The following is a 10,005-nucleotide window of genomic DNA, read 5'->3' as shown; positions in this document are numbered from 1 at the left end:
TTGGATTCGCGAGCTAATAATTCTGGTATAAATTCGTTGTTAGGTGACTTTTATTTTTCGAAAGGCAACTTGTATGGTTCTAAAACAATTCACTTGTATGCATGTATCAAGACTCATAACCCTGGTACTATGTCCTAGAGATCAACGCTGTTTGTGAAAGAATTTTGATAAACTGGCTAGAGTAAGAGTAATGGAAAGCATGCAACGTTTACGTGTCTGAAAATAATTGATTATTACTGATAGCTGATATAGAAGCACTAGAAGGGTTAAGCTTAAGCTGCACTGTTTTAAGCGAATCGATGTAATCCATTCATTTATACGATGACAATCGTCCTACGCTACTTGAGAAAGTAAAAGAAAAAGTCCGACTCCGCTTATCAACGACGGTCAGATGATATAAAGCGGATAACTAATGAATAAATAAATAAAATAAATAAATAAATAGCAAAATAACTAAATAATAAATTTGGACGTCGTGTAAAGAACATTGTTTGGTTTGCGGACCATTAAATACCAAATACGATACAACGATCGCGTTACAATAATTATTTAAAATAGATTTGAACTGCGAGGGTGGGGAGGGGGTGCATTTGATGTTCCATGGGTATTTGAATGGATAATCTGAACGGTCGAGATCTGAAACAGGATTTCCTTGCCGTGTCAAGATTGATTGATTAAGAAATTTGATTGAGGACGTCGTTTGCAAACGTCGCTTTAAGAGTTCGTGGCTCGTGGTTCCCGGTTAGTTTCTTTTACTAGCGACGATGACAATGATCATTACTATTCTAAAGAGAATAAATGTACGAGCTCTATCTTACACTATCAAGATCTGTCGAATAAAGTTCCATGATCAAAATAGAATACGTAATTTCTATGAGACGTGTATTTAATTCAGGGGCTATTACAGTATTGCATATAACATTTATTATGTAATATTATAAAAAACATTTTCCTCGCTGAATAATATAAATATAAATTATTTATTTACTTCTCATGGCGTAGGTGATTGGAGCCCTCCAGATGATCTGAAACAAAAATTCAGATTCTTAAACTTTTTTCAACTTTTATTGCCTCAGTTATCACGCAGAGAAAACATTAATAATTGAGGCAGCATGTTTCGCCCTACTGTACTGTCTCTTCCCACCTCGTGTATTCACGGTAACTCGGCGGACTGTAATAGGTTCATACCACTTAACGCATCCCCACCTATGCTCCCGCTCAGGGCCGTCTCGCGACACAGTAGGCCATGCCCGAGGTTTTATAACGCTTTGCGTTATAAAAATAATTAATATAAAATGTCGCCACTCTGTAATAGCCCCTTGAAATTTGCTTACGTTATTATCAATGTTAGTGATAGTTCCTTTAGATACAACGTACTAACATGGTCAGGGATATAGTCAATTTACAAGATAATTTTGGCCTGATGAATAAACGATATATCATCTTCACTAACGTTACGTTTAAAAGGTTCTAGTTGCTGTTAATCATTTTTTAAAGATCGCTAGTTTAATGATGCTTGTACGAATGTAACCCAATGTCAGTGGAGGAGAGGCGGACAAAGGGGCTCTGAAAATTTCACCTGATTACTAGTCTATTATCGCTTATGTAGCTTCAGACCGACACTCGAAGTTCGGTCTGCAGAATTTTATCAAATTTCGAACATATCCCAGTAAGTGATTTGGGTTACGTCTGCGAACCGACGTGTAATCTTACTATCCGCCATAGGCGAAGTAAGTACGTACAGGGTGTTAATTTTAACTCGAGCACCGAAATTATTTCTGCTGTTATTGAAACTAAGAAAAAATGACTAGGTTTCAAGGCGTGTATCTATGATGAAAAGCCTTAAAACCATGTACATCCTATTTAATGTCTTCTCTTAGTTTCAATAGTAATGGAAATGATTTAGGTGTTAGATTTGAAATGAACATTCTGTTCATAGTAAATGTCCCAATTTTTGTTCACATCACAATTTCTTTTCACTGACTGAAGATTGCATATGGAAAAAAGAGGCAGTGAGTAGAAGTTGTGAACTGAAATTGGGACATTTACTATACATCTATAGCAGATGCAGAATATTTTCGACTGACAATGAGTTAAGTAGGATTTGCTCGTGCAAATAATCTCGCCGAATTGTGAGTTTGTACGTTCATCTACTTGTCTGGATGCCTTCGTTTGCTGCATTGCACGTGAATTTCGATTGTTCATTTTGTATGAGCATTCACTGATTCACAGTGGAAGGTATAAAGATATTTTCATTTGAGTTGGGTTTATTCGAAATCTTTTGATGAATGAATTTGATCACCTGGGATAGAGCAAAATCAACAGTCGGAATTTGCCTTAACACGACTCAGTGATTTTCTAAATAAGTGTAAATGATCTGAGAAACATTCGAGATTATGTATGATTCTTGGTGTCATGTTGCTGCAGCAAGTGAATGAACAACATTATTGACCAAATTGATCATTTTCATTTTTCTTCTTCTCATCTTAATGGTTGGCCTTTTGATTAGTATCATAAGCAAGATCTGACTTTAAAGAAAATGATACCAGTGAACCAAGCAGATGTACTCACATTTTCTATTCTTATGTACTAATCAGTCGTCATGTTGAATATTTATATTTGCATTTTTATCTTCGTGTCGTTTGGTGTGTTAGAAATTAAGCTCCATATTTAAGATGAATTGAGAAATTTATAAAAAGTGATCGGTTTGGTTTTTAATCTGTATTAGAGACAAGGTCTGACTTTGACAAACATAATACAGTGAACCACGCACTTAAAGAACTCATGTTTTCTATTCTTACCTATTAATCGGTCGCCATTTTGAATACTTATATTTATATTCTCATCTTAATGAATCGTTTGACGTTTTTGCAATAAAATTTCATATTTGATTTTGGATTTGTATTATAGACAAGGTCTGACTATAACAAAACTAATACAATGAACTAATCATGTATTAGCTTGAATATAAAGCATAAACTAATAAAAAAGTAAATATTTTTCAGCTTTGTAAGTAAGTTAAATGTCGCAATTTCTATTCACCGGCGTATTTTTTTATAATTTTATGTTATCTCAAAATTATTGAAAAATTAGTCTATGAATAGAAGTTTATGTTATCTTAAAATTCTAGAAAAATAAGTCAGTAAGTAGAAATTGTGACGTATACAGAAATTGGAACATTTTAGATCTGTTCAATTAATTGCGTGAATTCACTGTATTCTGATGCAAGTGAACACAGAATTATTGATCTTTTTAATACCCTACCGAATAATTTAGTTTTCATTGAGATGTTAGAAGGTTGAGTGTACAGCAGACATGGCCAATTGATGTCTCCCCACTCTAACAGCGATCCCCACCAGTGCTCCCGCTCAGGGCCGTGTCACACAGTTAGCGATGCCTGCGATAAGTAGTACGTTTGCTCATGCCTGGTTTATAGTATATAAAAGTGAAGGTCTTAATACATGGTCACTAGTAAAAATTAAAAACTTCCTGTAGTTTTAATTTACAACATATACAAAGTTTCATAAGAACCACTATAAAAATTGAGCAATAAACGAAACCTTCTACCACTTCAAAGAAAATTAAACACTTCGGTTAAATATTAAAAGAAGTTCCACCATTTACTCAAATGTAAATATTGCACTTGAGTCAGTCTGGTTCGAATTCGAGCGTTAGTATTAATAAATAAAATTATCCTTCAACTTCTGGTGCTTAAAATTTGACTGAACATTAACATTGCGTCCATGAATATCAAATTTTAAGCAAACGATGTCTTATCCGCATAAATACTATTGAAAAAGGGATAGAAAAATGCGCGCGCCACAGAGCAAGAGAGAGAGAAAGAGAGAGAGAGAGAGAGAGAAATATATAAAGATGTTTGAACAAAATATGTATCAAAGAAAAAGAATGCTCGCATCATTTTATGCGCAGGTGCAACGTCTCAAAGATGAATGCTGGCAGAATACACATTTATCATAATATATTTACCTACACACACATTCTAAAGACTGTAGAGATTCTTAAAATATGGCGGCAGCCGTGCACCCTTCGCGAATTGCACAAAATAAACGGTAACTATTCAGTGGAATGGAATCATCACCAATAACGACGCTAAAATTCATATTAGCAGCGGACATTTTCATCGAAACGTTTTACCCGTCGCCTACAGTTAGTTTCATTAATACCGAACCAAACAGTTTTACATCCCCTACGATGTAACATTTTTGAATAAATTTCTAACGAACGTTGAGCGTCGTTTAAAACGTTTCTAATGGCAGAAGTATGTCCCTTGACTTCTTCATACTGAATGGATTATCAAATAACTTTTCTACGGACACTACATTATATTCCTGTGTATATGTTGTCGCTGTTGTTGTTTGTGATAAAAATTACAAATTAAGGGGGAAGAAACTATCCACTTTCGTCGTTACTCGCGGACGATCGTTTGCCTATAAATAATGATCGATGAATTTTTATATTCGTTACGCTTACTCTCGTATAACGTTGCGTTACTTTGCGGCTGTTTCTCGACTAACCCGTGTTAGAAGACTAATCGCGATAATATACTATTAAATACTGCCCAGAAAGGAAGATATTTCAGAGGAACTATTGATCGATACGTCGTGCAATTTACAACATCGCATCGAACGATACCTTCGAGCCGTCTCTTCGCTCTCGCGGACAATGGTATAATAAAAACTGATTTTCACTAACGTCCCATTGCGAATTTCTCATTTCAGTTCCTTAAATACGTGTACGTTTAATCAGACTGTAGACGAGCCGCTTTTACTGTGTACTTTCTATAAGACCGTTCAGAGACTTCGGTGTGTTCACAATCAGTGAATCCCTTCTCTTTTTTTATACGTAGAAATTAATTATGAAATCGAACGAGGTAACAAGGTTTTTCCAACGCCCAGGCATGGCCAACTGTTGTCGCCTACGTGACACGGCCCTGAGCGCGAGCACAGGTGGGGATGCGTATGAGCGTATTATAGCTCGCCGAGTTACTTTAGCTACTGCATGAGGTGGGGATCGCTATTAGAATAGGGAGAAAACAGTTTTCTTCTTCATGTGTTATGTGCGGGACAACGAAAAGCTCGTAGAGGCAATAAAAAAAAGGATATAGTGAAATATCGACGAGCAGGCATGGCAAATCATTTCTCCCTACTCTAACAACTCTCCCCACCTCGTGCAGTAGTCGCAGTAACTTGGCAGACCATAATACGCTCGTACCACTTAACGCATCCCCACCTAAGCTTCTACTCAGGGCCGTATCGTGACATTGTTGGCCATGTTCGTTCGATTTCGACGCCACGAGCATAAATTATGAAATCAAACGAAGAAACTAAGTGTGATTAATTTCTAACGCGCCCCTCTTTTGCTATATAATTTTTGCCGAAACGGCTTCCCTGTTCGTATTCGTGTGTTACACTCGGGACAACGAAAAGCTCGTGGAGGCAATAAAACTAAGGAGGAATAAAATAAACGGATATAGTCGGTTGTTCGTTTGTTCAACTTTCTCGATGCTTTCGGGCTGTGACTTTTACAACGCTGGTACCCCAAATAAAAACCGCAATTACCAAGTGAAACTGAGAATCGACAATCGAAACGAACTAGAGTGAAACTTTTAAGGACTCAACAACGTTTTTCTCTAATTACGCTATTCCTTCGAGCCACCCCCTCGACGTCTACAACGGGTGTGAATCTTCTACATCCTTTGACTTAAACGCTACGCGAATAGATATTTACGTAACGTCGTGGAGTTACTTCGGACAAAAGCAATCGACTTATAGTCGAACGATTTCGATGACGGTCGGCGTAAACAGTTTCGAGCGGAGGGACACGGTAATGGGAAATAGAAACCGATGAATGAAACTGGAGATAAAACCGTGGTGGATGCTTAAGTCTGAAATGGAGACGGGAAGAAATTTAACTGTCGTTCTTAGTGTTTTTTTATATATACATATTATATATGTATACATAATATATTATATATATATGAATGATATATCGTTAAATGGGCTGTGGTAGAAACCTTTATATACTTTATACATCGGACGAGTCGGATCCTCTTGTTTCGTTTCTCATTTGGGGAATTTAATCAGAAAGAACTAATTAAGAACAAGGAAATAAAGAGAACAAGAAATGCGTATATACATAAATGAAAGAGAGACAGACAGAGAGAGAGAGAGAGAGAGAGAGAGAGAGAGAGAGAGAGAGAGAGAGAGAGAGAGAGAGATAGATGGGGGAGGAGACATCGTTTTAAAAAAAATGACGCTTCAGTCGTTCGAACGCGTAGCCACTTGTCCTATATTCTGTCACACAACGATTACCTTGCACAAAATGTACCTAATTATACTTAAATAGTAGGATCCGTCTTAATGATTGTCAATAATACTGTACCTACCGTAGACGCGGACAAATTATGAAATTAGACTGTAAGGTGTAACTACGATTAGATAGACAACCCAGTCGCTGATAACGAAAATTGTATAACTGTGATGCACCTGCTTCGAAGAAATACTTTCCTAACCTTAATCTCACACAACAAATTTTCTTTCTTCTTTGCCGGGGCTCTTTCAGATTTGATTAAGTACTTTCAGCCCTTCAACGTAACAATTTTTACTAAAAATGATAAGAAGAAACTGTTAGAGATTGTTACCTGAACAGAAATTGGGTCACTTACTATACCTGTTCAAGAAGAAATAACAAAATGGCGTCTGTTCATATTCGAATTTTCAATCACATAACCTTTTATTAATGATAAAAGTAAGATTTTCAATGATTCTTCAATAAAACTTTCTTCATTATTCATTTTCCACCTTTGAAGTATCGAAGTATTATGAGATAATATTCGAGTCATATCATTTCGAATGTTTCATTGATCCCCCGATTCAATGGACGTGCACCTCTTCGAAGCAGCATGCACAAATAATCGTTTATATATGAATGTTATAGCCTTAGTTTCGCTAGTTGGTGAAGAAAAAAAGGAATGTTTTAGACCCTTGCTCAACAAGTAAAACATTAATTTCGATGTTACGAATTGCATATACATACATATACCGATATGTATTAATTTTAAGTTAGAAGCAGAGGAAAACGTCGACCATTCTTACGAAATAAAATCGAATGGAGAAGAACGCGTACAGAATACGTGTAACCACGTGCTCGAGACACAGCATTGGACACGTGTCTCCCCGTAATCGATATTTAGACGAATCGTAGCTGTCCAATCAGTATATATATATATAAATATATATACACTATATATATATCTACCGTCGAAGTTTCCATAATACGTTTAAGAAAATCCTTTCTACTGTACTTTTGCGTGCTTCATTTCGTATCAGCGTATCGTTTCCGAGCAGACTTTGTCAAAGTTCGCTTTGCGCGCGTCTCTCTAGTTATTTTTTTTTTTTTAAATCGGAAATAGACGCATTCCTAAACTTGCGCCCAGATCTTCCGCGCAAATCGATCGAACGAATTGAGTACAGCGAACGGCCAGAGTAATACGAATGTTAATAAATGTTTCTCGCGCAAAGTTGGACGCTACACACCGGACCATGTTTTTTCGTAACAAGTAGAAATAAGACCTTGAGCTTAATGAATTTATCTCGTGGATGCGTGAATATAAAACTCCTGTTTGTACCTAAATAGTTTACTATGTGACGCTATTGTATAGATGACGTATAGAGGAATTGAAGCGGAGGAAGAAACCGGGTTAAATGACTAAGGCGAGAGGAGAGATAGTGAGAGAAAACGAGAGAGAGAGAGAGGGAGAGCAAGGGAAAAAATAAAGAGTGAACGAGGGAGCGAAAGAGCGAAAGAACAAGTTTTGAAGGTTATGTTTAATATCAATTCGATCACAGATCACATTGGACTTTATTTTTTTTCGCTAAGGAGCGATGAAAGATTAGTATGTTTTTATATGTAATTAGCGACTAAAGATGCATATAATTATCGTGCTTTCGCTTCGACAATGTTCCATAATTCTAATTAAATTGTTTTACGACGTACCTATCGTATTAACGTCGTTCGGCGAAAGACTACGTATATGTATATCAGCGAAGCCTGTGATTAGACTCTGATTAGTTTTCTTTTTTATGTTAAGCATCGTGTAACGTGGTTTAGCAACTGTTTTACTGAAAGTGTCCTTCCTATGTAAATTTAATAATTGTTTGCCCTTATAAATTATAAATAAATGATATCTTTCGGGTTCACGTATCTGCGGTCCATTCATTTTCCTTTTAGCAGAAGAGACCTAAGGGAAAGGTAGGTGCAACTATTGTTTCTGTTAGTGTTACAGTCGTTTAATAGATTTATTCGTGTTTATTGTGCGGAGATTAAACAGAATCTTCGAGGACAGCAATTATAAAAAAACTGATTTTTCGTTTTTTGTAAATTACTCGTTAACTATTGAGATTAGCGAAAAATGTTTCGGACGAAAGTTGTAGGTCCTGATGTCGTCTACAAGATAGGTTCTATGCATTTTTCTTCTAATTTCAATATTTAATGAGTTAAGTGCAGTTAATTGGCATTTTATGGGTACTGACAAAATCCGACCATTCCATCGTCGAAACGGCCAACTTTTGGCAAAAGATTTCGTTTTTCCTCAATAACTCCCAAACCGTTGGAGATACGGGAAAATTGCATAGGACCTTTCTTGTAGAGGACGACGAGATCTACAATTTTTGTATAAAAAGATATTGCTAGCATTAATATTTAACGAGATATTTGCAAAAAACGAAAAAACAGTTTTTTGCAAATAACTCGTTAACTATTGACGCTAGTGAAATTTTTTTATACAGAAATTGTAGATCTCGTCGTCCTCTACAAAATGGTCATATAAACGCCCCTCTAAGTCTATCCGTTTGGAAGTTATTGGCAAAAAACGAAAATTTCGTGAAACTGAAGGGGTACCCCTTGGAAAAATCTCGAAAAAATTGAAAAATTTTTTTTCTCAAAATTTCGAGAAATGCTTTAAATAAAAGTTATAGGTACTGCTATTACCTATAAGAAAGGTCATATACAATTTCCTTTTATCTTAAATACTTCAAAACTAATCAATTAATTATTTCGTTCATTGCCAATTATTCCTTAACGAGTTAGAAAGAAATTGCACAGAACCTTTTTTATATCTGACAACTAGAGCTACAACCTTTGTTTGAAGCATTTTTCGCTAGAACGAAGAAAATTTTTTGCCATAAACAATTTTATTTATTAATTAAAATATTCGTTGAAGACGAAGTCCGTTACACTGGGTTCCGTTAAATCTTAGATTTACTGTAACCAGATTCCAGTTTTTAAATTTACCGTAAGACACCAGGAACGATTGGAACAAATTCGAATACATTAAATCGGCAGAAACGTCCCGCTCCAGACGCGATAACATCCGCAAACCGTCGGGAGGAAAATAATCGGATTCCACGAGACGAAGAAAAAACGAAGATGCGGTTCGCCCGTTTCTCTTCCTCCGTCTCTATTTCAAGAGGAGAGAAATCGGAATCGAATGGAATCGACCGGGCGGAAAGAGGCGACGGTGTAGGGAAGGCGCGACCGGAAGTCCAATCGCTTTATTTTCGTTATATGGTATAGCGTCAGATTGAGATTCATGAGGGACTTGTTGCCAACTTCGCGTGGGATTTCGGCCATTCCAGAAACCAATCGATGCCCGCGCAATTGATCAGGTCAGGGCAGTTTCGTAATCTGTTCCTAAACACGTCCTCTATCGAGTTCGCGCACGACTAAATGATATGAATGCGCGCCAACGGCAACTCTGCCTGTTGTTTTGGTAGACGTTCAAACGGCGCGGCGTCGTCGCGTCGCTACCGTTATCGGTTCCTTTTTAATTTGTCTCCGAAGAACCACGACAATTTCTATGTAACATAGGGTTTGTTCTACATTCTACGATATCGTGGGATTAAATTCAAGAAACTTGGAGGAGCTGCGGACTTCCACTTTTGATTGTGTTGAATATATAGTCTCGCTCAAAACTTTGGAGCATGT

General features: G+C 36.7%; 1 protein-coding gene across 3 annotated transcripts in view; it reads left to right on the top strand.

Moving 5' to 3' along the window:
• Positions 1-10,005, top strand: part of LOC108627185 (uncharacterized protein DDB_G0283357) — a 44,558-nt gene that overhangs the window by 16,210 nt on the left and 18,343 nt on the right. The window lies entirely within an intron of this gene.

This window comes from Ceratina calcarata, unplaced genomic scaffold, assembly GCF_001652005.2.
Source record: "Ceratina calcarata isolate Rehan_Ccalc_2016 unplaced genomic scaffold, ASM165200v1 scaffold447.2, whole genome shotgun sequence".
Taxonomy (NCBI): Eukaryota; Metazoa; Arthropoda; class Insecta; order Hymenoptera; family Apidae; genus Ceratina; species Ceratina calcarata.
Note: the sequence above shows the minus strand (reverse complement) of the source record. Positions and strands in the feature narration are given on the sequence as shown.